This window comes from Carcharodon carcharias, chromosome 9, assembly GCF_017639515.1.
Source record: "Carcharodon carcharias isolate sCarCar2 chromosome 9, sCarCar2.pri, whole genome shotgun sequence".
Classification (NCBI taxonomy): Eukaryota; Metazoa; Chordata; class Chondrichthyes; order Lamniformes; family Lamnidae; genus Carcharodon; species Carcharodon carcharias.
This window is the reverse complement of record NC_054475.1, coordinates 84,095,259-84,117,069: the sequence shown is the minus strand read 5'-3', so window position 1 is coordinate 84,117,069 and position 21,811 is coordinate 84,095,259.

The following is a 21,811-nucleotide window of genomic DNA, read 5'->3' as shown; positions in this document are numbered from 1 at the left end:
TCTGCCCACTCCACCAACTTGTCTATGTCCTTTTGAAGCTCTACACTGTCCTCCTCACAGTTCACAACACTCCCAAGTTTCGTATCATCCGCAAACTTTGAAATTGTCCCTGCACACCAAGATCTAGATCATTAAAATATATTAATCAAGCCTGGATCAAGACATCAAGCCTGGATTTGATTATCACTTCTGAGAGTAATGGTTATTTTTTGTCTATGGGTTGCATGTCATAAATAACACAAATTCACAATATAACTCATGTTTTGCTCTGTTTCTGCACTGACAGTTTGTAAAAGAAGTCATAATATCAGGGAAGGCAGCAGATCCTGTCCAACAGATTGTATTCCAGCAAACAGAGTAATGAAATCATCTCCCATCTGTTTGAAAGCCTAATTAAATTGAAGAGCATGAAGTTAGAGCCACTCGATCTTACAGCCCTGAACCCAGGCCGAATGTGTGGCTAATAAGCGTTCCATTGCAGCTTATTTCATTGATTTGCATTATTTTTTCAACTTCTAGATTCTTGCTGGGCAGCAAATAAAAGAAACACAAAATGATAAGAAATACACAAGCAATACTCTTCTACATAAATAAAAACAGAAAGTGCTGGAAAAACTCAGCAGGTCTGGCAGCTTCTGTGAAGTGAGAAGGAAAGTTAACATTTTGAGTCGAATATGACTTCTTCAGAACTGAAGGGAGGCAGGAATGTGATGAGTTTTTTGCTGTTGACTGAGGGTAAGGGGAGGAAGAACAAAAGTGAAGGTAAGGGATAGGGCAGAGGGTGGGAGAGATTAAATGACAAAGATGTCAGAGAACAAAAGGTAAATGGAATGGTAATGGTTGTAGTAAAGAAACAAAGCATTTTTCCCAAAGTGAGTGTAATGGCAAAATAATGAACAATTCTGTCCGAAAGCAAAAACATGAAAGACAAGATTCAGACAACACATGACAAAGAGAAATCAAAATGGGGGGGCTGATTTCCATGGTCTGAAGTTGTCGAACTCAAGATCGAGTCCAGAAGGCTGTAAAGTGCCTAATCAGAAGATGCTGTGCTGTTCCCTGAGCATGTGTTGAGCTTCACTGGAATACTGGATCAGGCCAAGGACAAGAGATGAGTGAGCAAGGTAGTAAATTAAAACGGCAAGCAATGGGAAGCTTGGGGTGTTCTGCAAAGCAGTCATCAAATTTGCATTTGGTCTGTCCGAGGAAGAGGAGAAGAGACCTCAGACCATCATGATGGAGAGATGGAGGCGTAGAAAGATTTGACAATGGGACTTCATCTCCACAGGGGCTGAGCAGTGGTGACTCCCACCAATACTGTCACGGACAGATACATCTGTGACAGGTAGATTGGTGAAGGCGAGGTCAAGTAGACTTTCCCCACTTGTTGATTCTCTCATCACATGTTGCAGGCCCAATCCGGCAGAAATGTCCTTCAAGACTCGACCCACTCGGTCAGTAGTGGTACTAATAGGCCACTCTTGGTGATGGGCATTGCAGGACTCCACCCAGAGTATGTTCTGTGCCTTTGCCACCCTCAGTACTTCTTCCAGTGCTATTCAACAGAGAAGCACTGATCCATCAGCTGGAGGGTGGTTGGTGGTTTCATTGTCCATCTTTGACCGGGTGCCATGAGACCTCATAGGGGCTCACAGGGCAACTCTCTCCCAACTGCACATCACTGAACCACCCCTTCTGATGTGCCTATCCTGCTGGTGGGACAGCACATACCCAGGGATGGTGATGATGGTATCTGGGACATAGTCACCATAACAGAATCATACTGCATAGACAAGGGGAGGCAGTGGTGTAGTCATCGGACTGGTAATCCAGAGACTGATGGTGGTCCTCTAGGAACCTGGGTTCAAATCCAACCATGGCAAATGTTGGAATTTGAATTCAATAAAAATCCAGAATTGTTACGGTGCAGTAGGCAGCCACTCCATTGTCATTTGTTGTAAAAAAAAACCCATCTGGTTCACAAATCTCCCAATCAACAGTAATATGGCTGACTCTGAAATGGCCAAACAAGCCACTCAGTTGTATTCAATTCTAAAAGGTCAATAAAGGGAATGAAACTTGGCATCGACCTAGGTACCAGAAATGACAACAGCAAACTCAGCCCTGTCGACGCCTCATTAACATCTGGGGTCTAGTGCAAAAATTGGGAGAGCTGTCTCACAGCAACAGCCTGATAGAGTCATCCTCACAGAATCAAACCTTACAGATAATGTCCCAGATATCACCACCACCATCACCATCCCTGGGCCTGTCCCGTCCCACCGACAAGACAGACCCAGCAGAGGTGGTGGCACAATGGTATACAGCTGGGAGAGGGTTGCCCTAGGGGTCTTCAACGTTGACTCAGGACCCCATGGCATCAGGCAAAACATGGGCAAGGAAACCTCCTGCTGATTAACATGTACTATGCATATGCCCTGTACGCCCCTCACCCACCACCACAGCGCCTCCATCTTGAGGAAGCACTGAGGGTGGAAAGGGTGCAGAATGCCCTCTGGGTGGGGGACTTCAATGTCCATCACCAAGAGTGGCTCGGTAGCACTACTGCTGGTCGAGTCCTAAATGACATAGCTGCTAGACTGGTTCTGTGACAGATGGTGAGGAAACCCACAAGAGGGAAAGACATACTTAGCCTCACCCTCAACAACCTGCCTGCCACAAGTGCATCTGTCCATGACAGTATCAATAGGAGTGACAACCACACTGTCATCGGAGACACTAAGTACCATCTTCACATCGAGGATAAACTACATTGTGTTGTGTGGCACTAACACCATGGTTAAATGGGAGATTTCGAACAGATCTAGCAACTCAAGTCTGGGCCTCCATGAGGTGATGTGGGCCATCAGCAGCAGAATTATATTCAAACACCACTCCACATGTACTCAAGCACCAGGCATATCTAAACACGAGGTATCAACCTGGTGAAGCAGCAACTCAGGATTTCTTGTGTGCCAAACAGCATAAGCAGCAAGTGATAGACAGAGCTAAGCAATCCCACAACAAACAGATCAGATCTAAGCTCTGCAGTTCTGCCACATCCAGTTGTGAATGGTGGTGGACAATTTAACAACTAACTGGAGGAGGAGGCTTCACAAATATCCCCATCCTCAATGATGGATGAACACAGCACAGCTGTGCAAAAGATAAGGCTGAAGCATTTGGTATAATCTTCAGCCAGAAGTGCCGAGTGGATGATCCATCTCAGCCTCCTCTGGAGGCAGATGCCAGTCTTCAGCCAATTCGATTCACTCCAAGTGATAACGAGAAATGGCTGAAGGCACTGGTTACTGCAATGGCTAAGACCCCTGACAATATACTGGCAATAGTACAGAAGAGTTGTGCTCCAGAACTTGTAGCACCCCTTGCCAAGCTGTTCCAGTACAGCTCCAACACTGACATCAACCCGGCAATGTGGAAATTTGCCCAAATATGTCCTGTACACAAAAACAGGACAAACCCAACCTGGCCAATTACTGCCCCATCAGTCTACTCTCCATCATCAGTAAAGTTATGGAAGGGGTCATCAATAGTGCTATCATGCAACACTTGCTTAGCAATAACCTGCGCACTGATGCCCAGTTTGGGTTCTTACAGGGCCACTTATCTCCTGACCTCATTACAGCCTTGGTTCAACCATAGACAAAAGAGCTGAACTCCAGAGGTGAGGTGAGAATGACTGCCCTTGAAATCAAGGCAGCATTTGGCTGAGTGTGGCATCAAAGAGCCCTAGCAAAATTGGAGTCAATGGAAATCAGGGGGAAAATTCTCCACTGGTTGGAGTCATACCTAGCACAAAGGAAGATGGTTGTGATTGTTGGACATCAGTCAACTCAGTTCTGGGGAATCACTGCAGGAGTTCCTCAGGGTAGTGGCCTTGGCCCAAACATCTTCAGCTGCTTCATCAATGTCCTTCCTTCCATCATAAGGTCAATGTTGGGATGTTTTCTGATGATTGCACAATGTTCAGCACCATTTGCAGCTCCTCAGATATTGAAGCAGTCTATGTCCAAATGCAATAAGACCTGGACAATATCCAGGCTTGGGCTGTCAAGTGGCAAGTAACATTCGTACCACACAAGTGCCAGGCAATGACCATCTCCAATAAGACGGAATCGAAACATCACCCCTTGACATTCAAAGGCAACACCATCACTGAATCCCCCACTATCAAAATCCTGGGTGTTACCATTGACTAGAAACGGAACTAGACTAGCCATATAAATACTGTGGCTACAACAGCGGGTCAGAGGCTAGGAATCCTGTGGTGAGTAACTCACCTCCTGACTCCCCAAAGCTTGTCCACCATCTACAAGGCACAAGTCAGGATTGTGATGGAGTACTCCCCAATTGCCTGAATGAGTACAGGTCCAACAACACTCAAGAAGCTTGATACCATTCAGGACAAATAAGCCTGCTTGATTGGCACCACATCCACAAACAATCACTCCCTCCACCAACGATGAGCAGTGGCAACAGTGTGTACCATCTTCGTACATGCGCATTAGGAGGAGTAGGCCACCCGGCCCCTCAAGTCTTTTTTTTTTATTCATTCATGGGATGTGGGCTTCACTGGCTGGGCCAGCATTTATTGCCCATCCCTAGTTGCCCTTGAGAAGGTGGTGGTGAGCTGCCTTCTTGAACGGCTGCAGTCCCTGTGGTGTAGGTACACCAACAGTGCTGTTAGGAAGGGAGTTCCAGGATTTCGACCTAACAGCAGTGTAGGAACAGCGATATATTTCTAAGTCAGGATGATGAGTGACTTGGAGAGGAACTTCCAGGTGGTGGTGTTCCCCTCTATCTGCTGCACTTGTCCTTCTAGATGGTAGTGGTTGTGGCTTTGGAAGTTGCTATCTAAGGAGCCTTGGTGAATTCCTGCAGTGCATCTTGTAGATGCTACACACTGCTGCTACTGTGCATCGGTGGTGGAGGGAGTGAATGTTTGTGGATGTGGTGCCAATCAAGAGGACTGCTTTGTCCTGGACAGTGTCCAGCTTCTTCAGTGTTGTAGGAGCTGCACTCATCCAGGCAACTGGGGAGTATTCCACCACACTCCTGACTTGTGCCTTGTAGATGGTGGACAGGCTGTTGAGAGGCAGGAGGTGAGTTACTCGCCACAGAATTCCTAGCCTCTGACCTGTTCTTGTAGCCACAGTATTTATATGGCTAGTCCAGTTCAGTTTCTGGTCAATGCTAACCCCCAGGATGTTGATAGTGGGGATTCAGTGATGGTAATGCCATTGAACATCAAGGGGCAATGGTTAGATTCTCTCTTGTTGGAGACAGTCATTGCCTGACACTCGTGTGGTGCGAATGCTATTTGGCACTTGTCAGCCCGAGCCTGGATTTGGCCAGGTCTTGCTGCATTTGGACATGGACTGCTTCAGTATCTGAGGAGTCCGAATGGTGCTGAACATTGTGCAATCATCAGTGAACATCCCCACTTCTGACCTTATGATAGGAAGAAGCTCATTGATGAAGCAGCTGAAGATGGTTGGGTCAAGGATACCATCCTGGAGCTGAGATGACTGACCTTCAACAACCACAACTATCTTCCTTTGTGCTAGGTATGACTCCAACCAGCAGAGAGCTTTCCCCTGATTCCCACTGACTCCAGTTTTGCTGGGGTTCCTTGATGCCACACTCGGTCAAATGTTGCCTTGATGTCAAGGGCAGTCACTCACCTCACCTCAAGAGTTCAGCTCTTTTGCCCGTGTTTGAACCAAGGCTGTAATGAGGTCAGGAGCTGAGTGGCCCTGGCAGAACCCAAACTGTGAACAGTGAACAGGTAAGCAAGTGTCACTTGATAGCACTGTTGATGACCCCTTCCAATACTTTACTGATGATCAAGAGTAGACTGATGGGGCAGTATTTGGCCAGGTTGGATTTGTCCTGCTTTTTGTGTACAGGACATACCTGGGCAATTTTTCACACAGCCAGGTAGATGCCAGTGTTGTAGCTGTACTGGAACAGCTTGGCTAGGGGCACAGCAAGTTCTGGAGCACAACTCTTCAGTGCTATTGCCGGAATATTGTCAGGGCCCATAGCCTTTGGAGTATCCAGTGCCTTCAGCTGTTTCTTGCTATCACGTGGTGTGAATCGAATTGGCTGAAGACTGGCATCTATGATGCTGGGGACCTCCGGAGGAGACTGAGATGGATCATCCACTCAGCACTTCTGGCTGAAAATTGTTGCAAATGCTTCAGCCTTATCTTTTGCACTGGTGTGCTGGGCTCCTCCATCACTGAGGATGGGGAAACTTGTGGAGCCTCCTCCTCCAGTGAGTTGTTTAATTGTCCACCACTGTTCACAACTGGATGTGGCGCAACTGCAGAGCTTAGATCTGATCCATTGGCTGTTGGATTGCTTATCTCTTGTCTATTACTTGCTGCCTATACAGTTTGGCATGCAAGGAGTCCTGCTTTATAGCTTCACCAGGTTGACACCTCATTTTTAGGTATGCCTGGTGCTGCTCCTGGCATGCTCTCCTGCACTCTTCATTGAACCAGGGTTGATCCCCTCGCTTGATGGTAATGCTAGAGTGGGAGATATGTTTGAGTACAATTCTGCTGCTGCTGATGGCCCACAGCGCCTCATGGATGCCCAGTCTTGATTTGCTAGATCTGTTCAAAATCTATCCCATTTAGCATGGTGGTAGTGCCACACAACACGATGGAGGGTATCCTCAATGTAAAGGTGGGACTTCGTCTCCACAATGTGCAGTGGTTACTCCTTCCGATACCGTCGTGGACAGATGCATCTGCAGCAGGCAGGTTGGTGAGGATGAGGTCAAGTTTGTTTTTCCCTCTTGTTGGTTCCCTCACCACCTGCCACAGGCCCAATCTAGCAGCTATATCTTTTAGGACTCAGCCAGCTCAGTCAGTAGTGCTGCTACCAAGCCACTCTTGGTGATGGACATTGAATCCCCCACCCAGAGTACATTCTGTGCCCTTGCCACCCTCAGTGCTTCCTCCAAGTGATGTTCAACATGGTGGGGGGGGCACTAATTCATCAGCTGAGGGAGGTGCGGTACGTGGTAATCAGCAGGATGTTTGCTTGCCCATGTTTGACCTGATGCCATGAGACTTTGTGAGGTCCAGAGATGATGTTGAGAACTCCCAGGGCAACTCCCTCCAAACTGTATACCACTGTGCCACCACTTTTGCTGGGTCTGTCCTGCCGGTGGCACAGGACCTAACCAGGGATTGTGATGGTGGAGTCTGGGACCTGTACTGCTATTCAATAAGGTCATGGCTGATCTGACTGTAACCTCAGCCCCACATTGCTGCCTATCCCCGATAATCTTTCATCCCCTTGTTAATCAAGAATCTATCTAGCTCTGCCTTCAAAATATTCAACGATTCTGCTCCCACCACTTTTTGAGGAAGAGAGCTCCAAAGACTCACGATCCTCTGAAAGAAAACATTTCTCCTCATCTCTGTTTTAAATGGGCGACCTTTTATTTTTAAACAGTGACCCCCTAGTTCTAGATTCTCCCACAAGAGGAAACATCCTCTGCACATCCACCCTGTCAAGACCCCTCAGGATTTTAAAGGTTTCAGTTAAGTCGCTTCTTACTCTTCTAAATTCCAGTGGATACAAGACTAACCTGTCCAGCTTTTCCTCATAAGACAATCCGCCCTTTCCTGGTTTTAGTCTAGTAAACCTTCTCTGAACTGCTTCTAATGCATTTACATCTTTCTTTAATAAGGAGACCAGTACTATACAATACCCCAGATGTGGTCTCACCAATGCCCTGTGCAACTGAAGCATAAACTCCCTACTTTTGAAATCAATTCCCCTCACAATAAATGATAACCTTCTATTAGCTTTCCTAATTACCTGCTGTACAAGATTCACTGCAGAAACTCACTAAGGCTCCTAAGACAGCATTTTCCAAACTCATGACCGCTACCATCTAGAAGGACGGGGGCAGCAGGAACATGGGGACACCACCACCTGGAAGTTCCCCTCCAAGCCACTCACCATCCTGATTTGGAAATATATCACTGTTTCTTCACTGTTGCTGGGTCAAAATCCTGGAAGTCCCTAGCTAACAGCACTATGGGTATAGCAACACCACAGGGACTGCAGCGATTCAAGAAGGCAGCTCACCACCACCTATTCAAGGGCAATTAGGGATGGGCAATAAATGCTGGCCTAACCAGCGACACCCACATCCTGCAAATGAATAGTAAAAAAAAATGTCAGGCTGATGTTTGACAAGTGTCTATGGGACAGCACTCCCAATTTTGGCACAAACCCCTAGATGTCCATGAGGAAGATTTTGCAGGGTCAATAGGGCCTGGTTTACCTTTGTTATTTTTAGTTCCTAAATTGATGCGGGCTGATCTGTATGGCTTCAGTCTTAATTAACCTTTCTTTGATACTGCTGGGTGGCTTGCTCAGCAATTTCAGATGGCAGTTGAGTGTCCACCATGTTACTGTGGGTCTAGAGGCACATGTTGACCAGACCAGGTTAGGATGGCAGAATTCCTTCCCTCAAGTACATTAGTAAACCAGATGGGTTTCACAACAATCCAGGAGTTTCATGATCCTCGTTATTGAGACTAGCTTTTTTGTGCCAGGTTGTAGCCAAGGATGGTAGCCTCAATTACGACTTCATTTTGAGATCCATAATTTGACAAAAAGCAAGTGGCATTCTCCCATATTTATTTATTGGGGAGTTAGTTACTGGTTAATATTCATTCATCTGCCTCATCTGAGCAAGACCTGTACCCTAATTTTGTAAGGATGATTATCCAATCCAGAGTAATGGTCAGTGTATAAGGTGGAACAGCGTTTAAAGTCAAAATATCTAATTATGTCATTCACACAGTTAATTACCTGTTAATTTCTATTGGTGGGCAGTGGTTTGCAGAGTGGCAGACGCTTGGAAATTTCTGGTTCCGGGTTAGAAGCAATCAACGTGAAATAACTGATTAATGTCCCTTTAATTTTAAATTGATACATGAAATGTGGTACAGAAGTATGATAGAAAAGGACAAGATACAAAGCTATAATTAAATGTATAATTTGTACTGAGAATTCTGCTACGTGACTGTTGCAACAGTAACATCAGAAATATGGCTCTGGGCAAACAATAGGCTCACACTCCATAGACTAAATCAAAGTGATGCACTTTGACATGCCGATTGTCTATTCAGTGACAGCAATATGGAGCTGTATTGCTACTGCTGAGTCACTCCATCAACAGCCTCTGAAACATGCATTGGAGCTTCAACTATACTCCCAGGCTAAACACTAAAGACCTGTTTTTCACATAATTGGAGAGAATTACAGGGCTGCAGGAGGAGGCAAAGGGAATGAGTGACTTGGCTACAGCGGTACCCAGCACAGTAATCACTCCAGAATAAACACTCCAACTCCATTAATATCCAGAACAGTGATCACTCCAGAATAAACAGTCTAACTCCATTCATATCCAGAATAGTAATGGTTTGGCTTAATTGGTAGCAGTCTTACCTCTGAGTCAAGAATGTCATTAGTTCAAATCCTAATCATGGACTTGAGAAAATAATGAAGGCTAACAGTCCAGAGCAGTGCTCCACTTTTGGAGATACTGTCTCTCTGATGTGATGCTAACCAGGTGGACATAAAAGATTATATAGCACTATGAAGAGCAGGGGACTTTCCTTGTTGACCTGGCTAATATTTATTTGCTCAGCAAACATAAATAATAATTTATTGACTATTACACAGGACCACTTGCTGTTGAGCTTTCTTGTACTCCTCCAAACATAATGAGCAAATGGTGATAGATGAACGGAGAGAATGGATGAATTATGGATGTAATTATCCAGGCTATCCTTCAACAAACATGCTAAAGCAGATTTTCTAATCAGTAACTCATTTCTGTTTGTGGGAGTTCTGTACACAAATTGATTGTTTTGTTTCCTACATTACAACAGTGACAACACTTTCTAAACACTAAGATAAAAGCAAAAGAACTGCAGATGTTGGAAATCCGAAACAAAAACAAAAATACCTGGAAAAACTCAGCAGGTCTGACAGCATCTGCGGAGAGGAATGCAGTTAACGTTTCAAGTCCATATGACTGTTCTGGTGAAGAGTCATACGGACTTGAAACGTTAACCATATTCCTTTCCGCAGATGCTGTCAGACCTGCTGAGTTTTTGCAGGTATTTTTGTTTTTGTTTCTAAACACTGTGTGGCTGTAAATTGCTTTGGGACATCCTGAGATCACGAAAGGTGCAAGTTCTTTCTTCGTTTAACTCTAGAAAAAAACAATTTGTTTCCATAATATCCGGCATAATAATCACTCATTCCATTATAATTACCACTTAGTTTACTAAAATTGTTCTCACTGTGGCATCTACTGATACCAGGGTATGGCTGGCATCAGGCATCTTCGCTTTTCGTTACCTCTTGCTGCTTATTGGCAGCTTTTCCATCATCTGTTGCCTTACAATATTTCACCATCAGTCCAGAGGATGAGACAAAGCAATGGAACTGCTATTGCTGGCCCATGCATTTCTCAACCCCAAGAGACAACACAAAAGCTGGTTCATCTCTGACCCCAAATAACAACGAGGGACTGATGTGTCAGCCTATAACCTTCAAATGTCATTGAAGGGATCAGTGTCTGACAGTAGTCCCCATCCTGAAAAGAAAGTCCAAAGCAAAGAGTCTTTATCTGGCCTTTCCTAGAGATCAACCTGCTGTAGAAATGCTTCCTCAAACATAAAGCTAACTTGGTCCTTGTGGAAATTACATCATTTCCTGTACCACGAGCACCACAATTATAACATAAAATAAGCTCAGCCTAAAGATGGATAACTTGCTTTTACTGCAAGGTAACAAGATCCAAATACAAATTCTGCTGTTGGATGGATACAGTCAGGTTAAACATTGAACCTCATTCATAGTGAGCATGGACTAAACCAAATCGCTAAAATCCAGTCACACTGTGATTAAATAAAGAACTTTTATGTTTTATTCATTTTACAGTATGTTCAAAGTTAACCTTTATCACATTGTCTTAGACTAGAAATTGAAAGGTTCAATGAGTGCTTAATGTTTTACTGAAGCACATTCATGTCATATTTTATAAACAGAATTGTGTGGGGCAATTTCCAGCTCCCAGGTAATTAAAATGTGTGATTTGTACAAAGTAAGACCAGGAAGCAGTTTAGAAGCGAGGCAAAACTCAAATGGTACAATCATGCCAATATTGTTTCTTTGGCTGAGAGAAGAATTTGCAGTTATGTAGCATCTTTCCAAACCTAAAGCTGTCCCAATTCATAGTCAATGAACAGCCCTCACTGTCTATTGCAGGCATATTAGTATGGGCATGATTTACCCATTATATGTAGTAGATAGTGCTATTACTATTGAACAAGAGTATAGAAATTCACAATTCAATAAAGGAAGCTGGACTGTATGCAGTGTAACTGGTTTTACCTTTACCACACCTGCTAAAAACTAAACTACATATGTTCAACAGTTACTAAATAAATTGTTCTACATTAAAAATGATATAATTGAATAAAACATTATACCACAGCGATTCTCCCTATCCCTGTAATCTCCTTCAACCCATGACCCCCCACCGAGATATCCGCCATCATCCCATTCTGGCCTCATGAGCATCCCCGATTTTAATCACTTCACTTTTGGTGGTCGCGCCTTTAGTTGCCTCGGCCCTAAAGGCTGTCATTCCCTCCATGCACTTTTCCACCTACCTATCTCTCTCTCCTCCTTTTAGACAGTCCTTAAAACTACCTCTGACCAAACCTTTGGCCATCAGACCACATGGGCTTCTTTTTACTGTACCCTGCTGCAAGATTTGAAGGTGGAGGTGGAGGGCTCCTAAATTCTAGCACATGGCCTGTTCGCCCCCCTACCTACCTGCCCCCAAACTGTCTCAAATTCTTTGGGGGGCAGTAGAGGCACTGGGAAGCGCATCCACCCTGGAGCCTATTAAGGCCCTTAAGTGGACAATTAACGGGCACTTAAGGGCCTCATCCTGCCCTGCCACTTTTTCACCTGTGGCAGTGGGAGGTCCATGCCAAGTGGAAAGCCTGCAAATTTTATCTGTGCAGGCTGCAAGAGGGGAAAAGCTCCTTTGCGGCTCCACTATGCCCATTGGAGGTATACCCCCAAGGTCATCCTTCCCCCTTTACCCTCCCCACCTTAGCCCTCCAATCACCTTGCCAGGGTCTGCCAGCTTGGCCCCAGCGATACCAAGTCCGGGATCCTCTTTATCGGGGCTGCCTGTAATCCCAGCAGTGGACACCACTCCCACATGGCGCTGCTTGGATTACAGACCTGCATGTAATCCAACTGACCAGCAACTCTCTTTGTTTCATCTTGAACTTGAGATCTAGATGGGGTTTCTTTAAGGTTACCCTAAGAATGGTACCATAGACTGTTACTCGTATATAGATTTACAGATCTGTATACATCTCAGTAACTCTACAGGAGGCTGTGCTTCTGCTTCCCTCCAGATCTCAGTTCCTAACCATGTGAAATTGCATCCGTATCAGGTGCTCCTGATGTTAACTCTACTCTACACTCTTAAGGCGAGACTTCCTCCCAAGATGGGGCAGAAGTCTCACCTTAAAGCAATTAACATTGCTTGGAGTGTTAAATTGCCATCACTATGGTGGGTGGGCTGGGCACTAACTTTTTAGCCAGGAACCACGACACCCCATAAAATCCAGCCCAATATCTCCTTGTATGGCTTGGTGTCATATCTTATTTTCTAATGTTCCTGTGAAGCACCTTGGGTTTTATTACAGATAAGGTGCCATATAAATATAAGTTGTTCTTGGCTCTTCTTCTTTTTGTGTCCTCTGGTGTAGTGATTAGGGTTTTATTTAGTGTGTAATGCACCTTTAAGAATAATACTTGTTAAAGAAGATCACATGACCTGTGGTAACCAATAATAGGGTAGCGCAGGCTACCTCAGCAGTCTGTATAGAGTTGAAAACACATGTGTAGTCACTGTTGAGTATATTGTAAATAAACTTAATGGGCGGAATTTTACGGCCCTGTTTTGGCGGGGACAGGGCCATAAAATGCGGCGAGCCATTATAAATCCCATTGACGACAGAGGGAATGTAAAATCCCGCTGTTGTAAAATTCTGCTGAATGTTTCCACCCAAGAAGTGTCCATAGATCAACTCTATCACTAATAGTATAACTCGGCCACCCTACAGCATTAGGAGACTTCTGGGAACTGAGCCTGAATTCTCCTTGTAGGATTGATACCAAAATGTGTTCATCTTTCTGAGAGCCTCCCAGTCTGGTTTTAAGTTGGATTATTGCTCTATTCGATTCCACAACAGATTTTCAGAAGGTGAATTTTAGTGCTGAGATTCACAGCTACCCCGTCTTCCAGGCAGTCATGTTTGCTACCGCAGTGAAAGCTGTAACGCCTCTCATCTCTCAGAGGAGAGTTTAACTAACAAGGTAATTGGACCTTAAGGAGTTTTAAACTGCTAAGTAAATGTTTATTTCTGCAGTAAGTACGCAACCAGCTTAACTCGTTGTAAGAGGCAACTTTGTAATTAACTATGATGGAAATGGAAGCTGTTCAGCATTTTTGGTCAATTTTGTCCCATTTAAATGGTTTAAGTTTTGGGGACACTACTTTTGAATTTTATTCATTGCTGTAAAGAAGTGAAATGTCAACCTGTGCGCAGCAAATTCCCTTAAGAAGTAATGAGATATTTAACTAGATAGTTGTTTCCAGTGATAAAAGCAAAAAACTGCGGATGCTGGAAATCCAAAACAAAATCAAAAATACCTGGAAAAACTCAGCAGGTCTGACAGCATCTGCGGAGATGGACACAGTTAACGTTTCGTGTCCGTATGACTCTTTAACAGAACTAAGGAAAAATAGAAAAGAGGTGAAATATAAGCTGGTTTAAGGCGGGGGATGGGGGGGGGGTGCGGGGTGGGGGTGGGTGGGACAGGTAGAGATGGATAGAGGGCCAGTGATAGGTGAAGATAACCAAAAGATGTCATAGACAAAAGGACAAAGAGGTGTTGAAGCTGGTGATATTATCTAAGGAATGTGATAATAAAGGTACAGATAGCCCTAGTGGGGGTGGGGTGGGGGGAAGGGATCGAAATAGGTTAAAAGGCAAAGATAAAACAATGAATGGAAATGCATTTGAAAATAATGGAAATAGGTGGGAAAAGAAAAATCTAGATAAATTATTGGAAAAAAGGGGGGTCGGAAAGGGGGTGGGGATGGAGGAGAGAGTTCATGATCTAAAATTGTTGAACTCAATATTCAGTCCAGAAGGCTGTAAAGTGCCTAGTCGGAAGATGAGGTGCTGTTCCTCCAGTTTGCGTTGAACTTCACTGAAACAATGCAGCAGGCCAAGGACGGACATGTGGGCATGAGAGCAGGGTGGTGTGTTGAAATGGCAAGAGACAGGGAGGTCTGGGTGATGCTTGCGGACAGACTGAAAGTGTTCCGCAAAGCAGTCACCCGGTCTGTGTTTGGTCTCTCCAATGTAGAGGAAACCGCATTGGGAGCAACGAATGCAGTAGACTAAGTTGCGGGAAGTGCAAGTGAAAAGCTGCTTCACTTGAAAGGAGTGTTTGGGCCCTTGGATGGTGAGGAGAGGGGAAGTAAAGGGGCAGGTATTGCACCTTCTGTGGTTGCATAGGAAGGTACCGTGAGAGGGGGTTGAGGTGTAGAGGGTGATGGAGGAGTGGACCAGGGTGGTTGAAGGATAAATATTGACTAGGCCACCAGAGAAAACCTCCCTGCCCTTCTCCAAAGAGCACCATGGAATCCTTCGGTTTCAGCTCAGAGGGCAGACAAAGCCTTTGTTTAATGTCTTGTCTGAAAGATGTCGTCCCTGATCTGATCTCCAGCTGCTCGGAGATAGGACAAACCTTGGAAGTTGCACTATGGAATCCTTCAGAAGTCTTGATGCAAGGACCCCATGGGAATTGCTGGGAAGTTTGAACTTCTGCTGGGCAATTCCCCTACTCCCCAAGGCCCTTCAAAAAAGTTTCTAACTCTTAGGGCCGGAGACATCGGACAGTTACGGCTCTCTTACCTGGTAGCTACCCTTGAAATGTTAGAAAAAATCCAGTCTAACTCCCAGGTAGCTATAAAATAGTGAGGAGGTGGTGGCATTGTGGTATTGTCACTGGACTAGCATTCCACAGACCCAAGGTGATGCTCTGGGATCTGGATTCAAATTCAACCATGGTAGATGATGAAATTTGAATTTAACAACCATGAAACCAAACCATTAATAAAAACCCACCTATCTTTCTGCCATCCTTAACTGGTCTGACCTACCATGAACAAGGGCAGTTAGGGATGGGCAATAAGTGCTGGCCTAGCCAGCAATGCCCACATCCCTTGAATGAATAAAAAAAAGACCCCAACCCTACACACCAGTCTGATCTGACTCCACTACTCATCCTCCTGACCTGACCTGACTAGCCTTTGACCTGACTACCCCACAACCCATGCACTCACCTGCCACTCTACATTTCCTAGCTCTCACCTGCCCCCCTTAATCACCCTACCCCTTATACTCTTAAATTTCAAAGAAGCTTTGAAACATTTAAACTCTTTACTTACAAAATACAACAGCTAAAGCCATAAAAAGTTGGGGGGGGTGGGGTGGGGTTGTATTCCCCTGATCTGTGGTCTCCTCTACATTGGGGAGACCAAACACAGACTGGGTGAGCATTTTGTGGCAGTGGTGGCGTGGTGATGTTGTCACTGGATCAGAGACCCAGGGTAATTCTCTGGGGACCTGGGTTCAAATCCTGCTACAGCAGATGGTGAAATTTGAATCCAATAAAAATCTGGAATTAAAAGTCTGATGATGACCATGAAACCACTGCCAATTGTTGTAAAAACCCATCTGATTCACTAATGTCCTAAGGAAGGAAATCTGCTGCCCTCACCTGTTCTGGCCTTCATGTGACTCCAGACCAATAGTGATGTGGTTGACCCTTAAAATGCCCCCCTGAACAGGGCAATAAATGCTGGCCTAGCCAGCAGTGCCCACATCCCAGTGAATGAATTTTTTTTAAAAACCCATTCAGTTCACAAATGTGATCCTGAGCTTCCAATTGCCTGTCATTTGAATTCTCCACCTTGTTCCCACTCTGATATCTCTGTCCTCAGCTTGCTACAGTTTTCCAATGAAGTACAGCACATGCTCAAGGAACAGTACCTCACCTTTCAACTGGGTACTTCCGGACTTACTATTAGTATTGCTGAAAAAAGACTCGTTGTCAAAGCTCTTTATCTAGCACTCTTAGGACAATTCGCAAAAATACCAAATGTATCCCGCAAACATCGTTGTTGGGTTCCACAAGAAACATGTCTTCAATGGAATGACACCTAACCTCCTGCCCCTCGCATAGGTTTGCTGTATGTTAATCTGCAGCGGCATGTCAAAATTTCCATACACACCTTCGTGGACTCCATCCTGTTCTCAAGTTCACCTCTGAAATGAAGCAGTCGAATGAATTCCCTTTCCTTGAAGTGCCAGTTGAGAAATCTGCCAGGGGGGTCTCTACTACCGTCTACCACTAACCTACCTTCACTGGTCAATACACATGTTGGCATTCCCACAGTTCCAAGTGCTGTAAGATTGGCCTTATCTGCAACCTCACGAATGGGGCCTGAGCCATTTTCTCCCCATGCAAGCTTGATGCTGAATCAGGACGCATTAGAGTTATCCTGCGGGATAATGGCTACCCTGATCAGACCATTATATCACTCAAACTCATGAACAGGCCTAAGGCTGTCACTTTTGGCCCTGAAAACTTCAGATTACCCTGGAAGAGTAAAGTATTTCAAAAATGTGAGCAACAGGTGAAGCTAGCTGTTTCACACTGCTACTATGCAGTAACATGAGTGGTATTCATCACTAACAGGGTGCTGCCACCAAGCCAAAAAAGATGTTCTGCCTATCACACAAATGAGTAATGCGGTGTATGAATTTCAGTGCCAGTGTGATGCTAGGTATGTAGGCTGTACATCCCAAAGACTGGTGAATCGTATCAAACAGCATGTCCCTTCAGCTCTTCGCAAGAGGCAAAGTACAAACCATGCGCAACAAACCCATGCTTGCAAAACTCAAAACACAGTGTCCAACATTAGTTGCGGTTCTACAATTGGACAACATTTGCTAAACAATCCTGAGTGTGCTAACAATTACACTGACAACCATTTTAAGATAATCAGTCAGGCTTGGAGTGTGGCTGACTTATGCGTGCCAGAAGCTACATATATTAATACACAGGGCCCTGCCCTATGCAAACAGAAAGAACATGTACAGACATTGCGTCTGTTTCAACTGAACAAATTAGGTGACAGCCATTCTCTGGTTCATTCCTAAGGGCAATAACTTGACCAATCAGAGTCAACCTGCCTGATTTGAATTTAAACAAAGCTTGGCAGTTAACTCTGAGTCATCAGTTAACTGATGCATTCTCCATGGCAATGTGTCCACCAATCAGAGTCTACTTATCAAACAATCAGCACTGTCTTCTCATGCTGTATAAGTTGTTGTTCCTTTTACATTTGGTATTCTTGCAAATTGTCCTGATGAGTGCAAGATGAAAAGTTCTTTTCAGCAACACTCTAGGTCTGTACCAAACGACTATTTACTATCAAGTTCAACAACTTTCGATCATGACATCTGCCCTCATTTTTCTTTGTGTTTCTTTGCTGGTACAGTCTTTTTCTCTTGTTTCTTCCTTATTTCTTTCACTTTGTGTTCAGATGGCAACTATCCTGCCATTCACACTTCATCCAGACATGTCTTTTGCTTTGGGTAGGAGTCCTCTCCCCGTTCAACGGATCCTTTTACCCACCTCCAATATTCTCCCTCCACCTGGACCCCTCCCTCTGGATTCTTACCTTCTCTTGATCTTTTCATTGAGAACTGTCGGCGTGACATTAGTCGTCTCAATTTCTCTGCTCCTCTCACCCATTCTAACCTGTCTCTCTCTGAACTTACTGCACTCTGTTCTCTCAGGTCCAACCCTGACATTGTCACTAAATCCGCTGACAAGGGTGGTGCTGTTGCTGTATAGCGCACTGACATCAACCTCGCAGAGGCTAAGTGTCAACTCGCAGACACTTCCTCCTACCGCTCTCTGGACCATGACTCCACCACTGAACATCAAGCCATTGTTTCCAGGACTGTCACTGACCTCATCTCCTCTGGAGATCTTCCTCCCACAGCTTCCAACCTGATAGTCTCCCAACCTCGGACGGCCCGCTTCTACCTCCTACCCAAAATCCACAAACAGGACTGTCCCGGCAGACCGATCATGTCAGCCTGTTCCTGACCCACTGAACTCATTCCTTGCTATCTTGACTCCCTTCTCTCTCCCCTTGTCCAGTCCCTTCCCACCTACATCCGTGCTTCCTCTGACACCCTACATCATATCAACAATTTCCAGTTCCCTGGCCCCAATCGCCTCCTGTTCACCATGGACGTCCAATCCCTCTACACCTCCATCCCCCACCAGGATGGTCTGATGGCTCTCCGCTTCTTCCTCGAACAGAGGCCCGAACAATTCCCATCCACCACTATTCTCCTCCGTCTGGCTGAACTTGTTCTCACACTGAACAATTTCTCCTTAAACTCCTCTCACTTCCTCCAAATAAAAGGTGTGGCTATGGGTACCCGCATGGGCCCCAGCTATGCCTGTCTCTTTATGAGGTATGTGGAACATTCCTTGTTCCAGTCCTACTCCGGTCCCCTCCCACAAATCTTTCTCCGGTACATCGATGATTACTTCGGTGCTGCTTCATGCTCTCGTCTGGACCTGGAAAAATTTATGAATTTTGCTTCCAATTTCCACCCCTCCATTATTTTCAAATGGTCCATCTCTGACACTTCCCTTCCCTTCCTTGACCTCTCTGTCTCAATTTCTGGTGTTAGACTGTCTACCAATATCCATAACAAGCCTACCGACTCCCACAGCTACCTCGACTACAGCTCCTCACACCCCGCTTCCTGTAAGGACTCCATCCCATTCTCTCAGTTCCTTTGCCTTCGTTGCATCTGTTCCGATGATGCCACTTTAAAAACAGTTCCTCTAACATGTCCTCCTTCTTCCTTAACCGAGGTTTTCCACCCACGGTGGTTAATAGGGCCCTCAATCATGTCCGGCCCATCTCCCGCGTATCTGCCCTCACACCTTCTTCTCCCTCCCAGAATCCCAGAAACATGATAGGGTCCCCCTTGCCCTCACTTATCACCCCACCAGCCTTTGCATACAAAGGATCATCCTCCGCCATTTCCGCCAACTCCAGCATGATGCCACCACCAAACATATCTTCCCTTCACCCCCCTGGCGGCATTCCGTAGGGATCGTTCCCTCCGTGACAACCTGGTCCACTCCTCCATCACCCCCTACACCTCAACCCCCTCCCTCGGCACCTTCCCATGCATCCGCAGAAGATGCAACACCTGCCCCTTCACTTCCCCTCTCCTCACCGTCCAAGGGCCCAAACACTCCTTTTAAGTGAAGCAGCATTTCACTTGCACTTCACTCAACTTAATCTACTGCATTCGTTGCTCCCAATGCAGTCTCCTCTACATTGGAGAGACCAAATGCAGACTGGATGACCGCTTTGCGGAACACCTTCAGTCTGTCCGCAAGCATTACCCTGTCGCTTGCCATTTCAACACTTCATCCTGCTCTCATGCCCACATGTCCGTCCTTGGCTTGCTGCATTGTTCCAGTGAAGCCTAATGCAAACTGGAGGAACAGCACCTCATCTTCTTACTAGGCACTTTACGGCCTTCCGGACTGAATATTGAGTTCAACAATTTTAAATCATGAACTCTCTCCTCCATCCCCCCCCTTTCCGATTTTTCCCCTCCTTTTTGTTTTTTCCAATAATTTACATAGATTTTTCTTTTCCCACCTATTTCCATTATTTTTAAATGTATTTCCATCCATAGTTTTATCTCTACTTTTTAGCCTTTTTTGATTCCTTCCCCCTACCCCACCCCCACTAGGGCTATCTGTACCTTGCTTGTCCTGCTTGCTACCCTTAATTAGCACATTCCTTTAGATAATATCACCACCTTCAACACCTCTTTGTCCTTTTGTCCGTGACATCTTTTGGTTCTCTCCACCTATCACTGGCCCTCTATCCAGCTCTTCTTGTCCCACCGCCCCCCCCCACCTTAAACCAGCTTATATTTCACCCCCTTTTCTATTTTTCCTTAGTTCTGTTGAAGAGTCATGTGGACTTGAAATGTTAACTGTGTTCCTCTCCACAGATGCTGCCAGACCTGCTGAGTTTTTCCAGGTATTTTTGTTTTAGTTTTGGATTTCCAGCATCTGCAGTTTTTTGCTTATATCTTTTGTTTCTTTACCACTCCCTTTGGCCTACTGCACAATGAAACCTTTTGTCATTTAATCTCTCCTGCCCTCTACCCTATCACTGACCTGCCAATTTGTTCTTCCCCGCTACCCGCACCCCACCTTCCCGCCCCCCACCTACCTTAACTTCAAAACCTTTTCCATTTCTATCTTATCCCAGTTCTGATGAAAGATCTGTTTCAAAACTGAAATATTAACTCTGTTTCTCTCACCACAGATGCTGCCTGACCAGCTGAGTATTTCCAGCATTTGCTGCTTTTATTTCAGATTTCCAGCATCTGCAGCATTTTGCTTTTGTACTGCTAACCTTCTGACTCAGGGATGGGAGTGTTAACACTGAGGCAAGAGCAGCAGCACTGGAGTGATCAGAATTCTAAAACAAACTCCTACTTTTAAATTTTTCAATACTTATTACTTTGAAAACCTTTTTCAAATACAATGCTGAATATTGTGAATCATTGAAACACATCCACCTACAGGGGAACAATTTATTTCTTCTGTATAGTGTGGATCAATGCAGCTAATCAAAATGAGAGAACAAATCCAGTTAATCTTTTGATCAAAGACACATGCTTATCTCTGTATAAAAGAAACAAGCAATTCAATTCTCTTTATACCAGGCCTGATATTGAAAAGGAAGACTTGCGTTGATATAGCATCTTTCATAACCGCAGGATATCCCAAAGCAATTTACAGCCAATGAGATACTCTTTAAGTAAACGCAACAGCCAATTTACACACAGCTAGCTCCCACAAACAGCAATATCATAATGGTCAGATAATCTGTTTCTATTATGTTGATTGAGGGATAAATGTCATCCTGGGCACCAGGGATAACTCAGCATTTCTTCTTCAAAATGCTGCCTATGGGATCTTTTACATCCATCTGAGAGGGCACACAGGTTCCTTGCTTTAACACCACATCAAAAAGAAAGCACCAACAATACTGTAGCACCCCCTCAGGATTGTGCTGAAGCATCAGCCTTGGTTTCTGCACTCAAGCCCTGGAGAGCGACTTGAACCCAAAGCCTGTGACTCAGAGGTAAGAGTGCCACCCACTGATTCCCAACTGAAAACAAAGTCAGCAACTTATCCAAGATTCCACATTGAAATCAATAGAAGGAAAACATAAAATCATAGAAAATTTATGGCTCAGAAGGAGTTCCCTTTCATCTGTACCAGCTGAAAAAGAATCGTCCAACTTCACCCCACTTTCCAGTTTTTGTGCCTGCAACCATGTTATGGCATTTCAAATGTATATCAAAGCTGTTTTTCAAATGTGATGAAGGTTTCTGCCTCTACCACCCTTTCAGGTCTTCTGGGTGAAAACCATTCCCTTCAATTGCCCTCTGATCCTTCAGCCGATGATATTGACCCAGATCTTCTAGTCCCCCAA